The 6,280-nt window shown below is 36.1% G+C and overlaps 1 protein-coding gene across 4 annotated transcripts in view; it reads right to left on the reverse strand.

Moving 5' to 3' along the window:
* The window catches only part of LOC149799255 (uncharacterized), a 46,397-nt gene extending 40,538 nt beyond the window's left edge, over positions 1-5,859 (reverse strand). For 2 of the 4 annotated variants that reach the window (XM_089958547.1, XM_089958548.1), the window contains exon 1: positions 1,799-1,925. The gene's annotated coding sequence lies outside the window, so the exon portion shown is untranslated. Of the gene's footprint in view, positions 1-1,798; positions 1,926-5,840 lie in introns of those variants that run through there. The other 2 variants (XM_089958549.1, XM_089958553.1) reach the window with 2 other exon arrangements.
* Between the last annotated feature and the right edge of the window lie 421 nt (positions 5,860-6,280).

A 6,280-nucleotide genomic window follows, 5' to 3' on the forward strand; every position in this document is an offset into this window, starting at 1 on the left:
GGTAATGTAAACAGGAAGATGCACTGCCATAATGACAGACGTATTACAGATACTGAGTGATTCGAAAATATGTAACTGCCAATTAACATCAAGTTTGTGACCAAAATCGCACACCATATAGCAAATTCAGAAATTTTCAAACACCAGATATACAATTTTAATAGAAACGATCAACAGCTTACAAGGTAATAAACTTCCAGACTGCTGCTTTGTAACATTTGTTATTTCTAGATTTCAGTTTTTGGATAACTTCTGGCATAATATTTTGGGGTTTATGGGAACAAATATAAATTTGTAACATATTTGTAATTGGGAGATCTTCCTCTATCACATGTCAAATCTAAATTTTTAAATTATTTTTTTAATTTCTATCATCTAGTTGAAATATTCCATCCATCAAAGGGCTGAGCCTAACTCAAAGAAACACAAGCTTAAAGACACTGACCGAGGTCGTGGCAAGTTTCAGGCTGATTGGATTAAAGTCTTCCCTGGCATTGTAGATGTATCCAAGTTAGGATCTTCACATGCTTTTTGTAAAATAGTCAGTAAAGACATTAAAGTGGTGGTGTCGAGCATATATGATCTTGAGGAACACTTCAGGACAAAACTGCATGAAAGAAATTTTGAAATGAAGAAGGAAGCATTCATCAAAAACTTCTTTGCTTAGCCAAAGAAGGAAGATGATAGTGTTATAAGTAAAAAGAATGAAATAAAGTTTCAGAAATGTAAATAATTATGTAAATATGTGTCATAATAATTTGTGTATAGCATTTGTTGTTTTAAAACTGTTGTTCTTATATAATGTATGAATACATTTTTTCGTGTAAGGTTTTTTGGTCTTTGTAAGGTTTTTATTGGTCTAGCGTACAGGTTTTCATCTCAAAGGGTTGACACCTATGAGTACATGTTTCTGATGTGGAAATTTATATAAAGTTATCATATGATACAATCTGAAATAAAAAGCAAGTTAAGCATTTTATCTCGTGAAATTACGTTTCATGATGTTATTCAACCCATTGTAGAATGGGCTACTTCCATCTGATGGTTTTGTGCAGCAAGGGTTTGTGACCGTTATGGTGAAAATAAAAGTTAATTCTCCAGATTGGATTCATGCGATGGTTGTCCGAGAGTTATGCATTGGTATGTTACTGTCTTTTGGATGAATGTTTTTCAGTCTTCTTGAGGTTCTGAAGCAATAAAATATGCATGATAAAAGTTGAATCGAGCGGAGGGTAATGGGTCATGCTTGCACTCTTTGTGTTAATTTATAGTACCGATAAGGTGATTTCATGTTGTCAGAGATTTCGTCGTACTTTACTGATAAAACGTCAGACTCCTGTGCATCGGTATATGACCTATAATCATCAAACATCAGACGATACACTGAGTATATTTTTTAATCAGAGGCAACGCAGATATTGTAAATTCGACAGGTGTTTTGTATATGATGATCAACGGAATCGCATGCACTTTACAAAAAAAGTGATGTTCGTTGTTTGTCAGTGTAAACTTATAACAAATCTTGACTTAGAGGAAATTGTGATATTAACATATTTGCGTCCTTACTGGCTACAGCTTTACATCTGTAAACAACCGCTAGACGGCGCGTGACCAAAATTAATCGCTTTTGCCGGGATAATATAGAGCCCGCGATAATACAGCGTTGGAGTATATTTTTATTATCATAAACTGCGGTGTCACGACGCAATCTGTAAACGTATTAAAATACGTCCAATAACTGGATGCACTCTATTGTAGAAAAAATTAAAAAGAAGAAACTCAAACAATTCAAACTTACAGATTACAATATTTCAAACAATCTTGTTATCGAAACCATCTGGGATAAGCAATGGAAAATTCCACTTCCGTATACGGCAACTGAATGTTTGACAGTTAAGACGCTTATGTAGACGCTTATCTTTTTTACGCACAGTGTGAAAGATTCAAGCGTTTAAATACAAAAATGCATGGTATCGATCAATACTGTCAAATTTTATCCCAGATATCTCATTGTCTTCAACCAGCAAATTATAGTTCAACTCTGTGTGTGTGTGTGTGTGTGTGTGTGTGTGTGTGTGAAATCCTTAATTACAACTATGTAATATTATTCGACTATTAAAGAAACGTTCTTTTTCCACGTGAGTTTCACAGACTTCAAACTCTTGAAATATGATTTGGGATGGTTATAATGTATACTATGAGTCTGAGAGAAATAAGCAACAATATAAGGCTAGGACCGGATCTGCTGTTGGGGGACAGGGGTTTCCGCACCCCTCCCCTACAAAATGTACGTACACACAAACGTACATTCACTTGTCATTTTAAATTTGACCATATTTTTATTCTTGCGCACGCTTATTAGGTATTATGCACACTTTACGGAAACAGATACAGACTTTTGCTTTGGTGCCTTTTCTTCGAGGAAAGCCATCCCCACTCCCACACCCAACACTTTACCCGAGAAAGGTAGACGGAAGAAAAGAGTTAAGTGGTATATGCAGACACCCAATGATATGTCTTGTATTTTAGACTATCTTGCTAAAATGACCGCTCCGGTGGCATAGTGGTTAGAGCGTCCGCCTTGGATGCTGGAGTTCGCGGATTCGAACCCTGGCCGAGTCCTACCAAAGAATTACAAAATGTTACTAGCAGTTGCATCGCTTGGTGCTCAGCTTTAAGAGGTTAGTGTTAGGACTGGTCAACCAGGTGTCAGGATAATGTGACTCGCTGAGATATAATGCTACATGTCTGCAGCATGATGCCCCAGTGCTGGACATTACTATAAACTACCACACTGCAAACATTGTAGCGATATGACTGAAAACAATTGTTAAAGCTACGTGAAAAATCCGAATTAAACACACACACACACACACACACACACACACACTAAAATACGCGTTTTGTTGTGAAGATGTAATCACACAAAGCAGACTAACTTACCCGCGTTGATTGCATAGCATCTTTGCGTCAAATATTACATACGGACTGCTGACTAATCCATTCACTTCGTGTGACACATTACCTACTTTGCTTTGACTGGTGCAAAGTGTTCGCGGGTGGTTAAATTTTATCTGCGATCCCAGTGTATCACCGACAAATAATATGGATAGCTACGCTTGAGTCATTGCGTGGTCTTCCCTGATAAAGTTACTGGTTTGAGCTCCGCTTAATTTAGTACTGATATTGGTACCCCACCACAGTGGACCAAGTTGAGCTATGCGTAATTGGACTCGAACACTCTGGTAGTTTTTTTAGTAAATACAATTCATACCACTTATCTGAGCCATGTCTTTGTGGTTGATTATGCACAAATGCTTTAATATTTTAATACTCACTGGAAACAGCACTTCCAGGTAAAAGACAATAGCATATGTGGTTATAGATATGAGGAGTTGCAACACTTAATGAAGAACGTGATTATAAATTGAACACAGATGGTGAGCGATGTGAAAACTTGTAGCGTATATTACGTTTTGAAAACTTGAGAACAAACAAACGAATAATTGTAACCAACACCAAAAGAAAGGTACGTATATACACATTAAAGTTTTCACTAAAACATTATAAGATTTTTTACACTGTTTAATAATATCCACACAAGGATGCGAGACAAAGTATAAGAACGAATTGAATCATTTCTTCATAATTGCCACTGTCGGACTCAGAACCGTGGTTTTTGCGCAGCCTAGCAACATACCATTAATGGACTTAGGCTAAGTAAAAATCCTTATGTTTGTGCAATTCTTCCTCTCTAGATGTCACTCTATGCATCTAGGCTAAGTAAAAATCCTTATGTTTGTGCAATTCTTCCTCTCTAGATGTCACTCTATGCATCTGAGCAATCTATTCACATAAGTGTGACAATATTTACGGAGTTTGACTATTTAAATATACAGGATATGTAAATCACAGATTTGTATATAACCAATAAATGTAATGTAAACAAAAGAATTATTACTATAATCGTTATTACTATTATTATTAATGAGCATATTTTACGCATTTGTTACATTTCTTATAGCTTAACTTGTCAAAATGTACACAAATATTTGCAAGAAAATATATTAATTTTATAGAAGTGAATGTTGACTGAACCTGCACTCACACTTTGTTTTCTCAATAAATGATAAATCCGTCGTGCATCTGCCTATCATACAACAAGGATGCACCCATACGCTCACACATGTATGGCTCACATTAAAATATGGCGAGCACATGCTCCATCCTCGTTGAAAAATTGAGTCTCGAGTGCATATATCAAGTTTCTAGTAAAACCTATTCGATGAGCACTTGTAAAAATTATAAATTATTTATAACACAAAAAAATGGGTCAATTAGGTGAATAAACTATATAAGTAAGAGATTTTTCCGTAAAAGAAAATATCATAATGAAAGAAACAGTTACTCGCGAAACTTCATGACCTTAAGGATATTCAATTCTTATGATATAATATATCGAAAACAAAAGCATGCAGCAATCCACTTTCGAGGGCTATTACATCGATAAGTCTTTACCTGTGTGTGAACCATTGCCAGATCACACTAGAACGTTATACTGAGATATATGGCCCTTTGTTCAAATGTATAGGGCTAATAACAATAATTTCCTATTGAACCGGATTTTTGGGAGATCGTTTTTGTCAAGGAAAACTATAAAGAAACAAGCGTGACAAAGCACGTTGTCGCAAATATATATATATATATATATATATATATATATATATATATATATATATATATATATATATATATATATATATATAACTGCGTAGGTTCGAGTCTCGGATTCGACCAATGTGGGTATGTGAGAAAGCTTGCCAGTAGCTTCTCGAGGGTCGGTGGTTCTTTCCGGGGTTTTCCCGGGTTCTTCCTCCACCATTAATGCTGGCTGCCATGTATAGCCTATCGTGTGCTGAAAAATGGCGTTAAACCCTACAACAACAACAACAACAATATATATATATAATACATAAGTACATACATACATACATATATACGTACGTAGGTACGTACGTACATACATACATACATACAGGGGCCCCGAGTGGCCGAGTGGTCTAAAGTGCTCTTCGTTACGGATCACTGCCGTCTCACCTCTGTCTGCGTGGGTTCGAGTCTCGGATTCAGCCAATGTGGATATGTGAGAAAGCTTCTCGTGGGTCGGTGGTTCTTTCCGGGGTTTTCCTGGATTCTTCCTCCACCATTAATACTGGCCGCCATGTATAGCCTATCGCGTGCTGAAAAATGGCATTAAACCCTACTACAACAACAACAACAACAACAACAACATACATACAAACATACAAATATACATATCTTGTCCATTTTCGCTTCATAACTAGATAATGATTTGTCCAGGTAAGCTTGTATCAGAAATTTTACTATAAATATTTATGACATGAAGGAACTTGATATGTTAATCTGTGCGAGAAGTTTGTCGATTATACCTGCCATCACACTTCATTAACCTTGTAAGTGACAAATATGTTGTATATTTGTGTATCATGCTCCTAGAACGCATCGACAAATGACAAAAGATTGTAGCTCGTGAAACACCTGCCCTACCCACCTTTCCCTTAGTGGATATTACTACTGAAATTTTAAAGTCCATTTCGAAGAGTTTGATTAAAACATCGCATTTTCTTTAGTCCATTTTAAATCCAAATATCAAGATATTAATATTTGTAAAATTGGCTTTTTCATTATTATATAAACGCACAAAACGTTTTGCAAATTTACATACTGCTAAATAGAGAGATACACGGAGAAATGAATGTAACATTATGATTATATTGTTCTACTGAAGTTCATGTAGAGTTTTGAATGAGTTCCAATACCTAGACCAACAAGTTGTTTTCTGCCTGCTTTCCGCCACTGTCGTGTCTGAAACAAAAGGAAACAACTTCTTGGTCTATGGCAACACCACATATCCAAAATGCAGTTAATACTTCAAACGCGCTCTTGACACCAGGCTCCCTTGCACGAGTACCCAAGATCAAGCAACATTTATTATCTTATACAGTGACGTAATATCACATATGTCTATTCCAACACAACAGACCAGGTAAAAGCAGAAAATAATCACCCGTAATATTTAATTTACTTTCACTTCGAGCAGGAACGGAAATTAATCGGAAGAAAATGTTGCGAGTTTCGTCCCTTTAAAATGTATGATGTCCTATGTGAGCTATAATACTGAAAACAGGAATACGGTCCAGTTTAATAAGCCCCAGAGGGTGTACTTGGTAAGAGTGAGCGGACTAGGTTGAACATGATT

The sequence above is a fragment of the Sinohyriopsis cumingii genome, chromosome 5 (assembly GCF_028554795.1).
Source record: "Sinohyriopsis cumingii isolate HCF-2022 chromosome 5, ASM2855479v2, whole genome shotgun sequence".
Lineage (NCBI taxonomy): Eukaryota > Metazoa > Mollusca > Bivalvia > Unionida > Unionidae > Sinohyriopsis > Sinohyriopsis cumingii.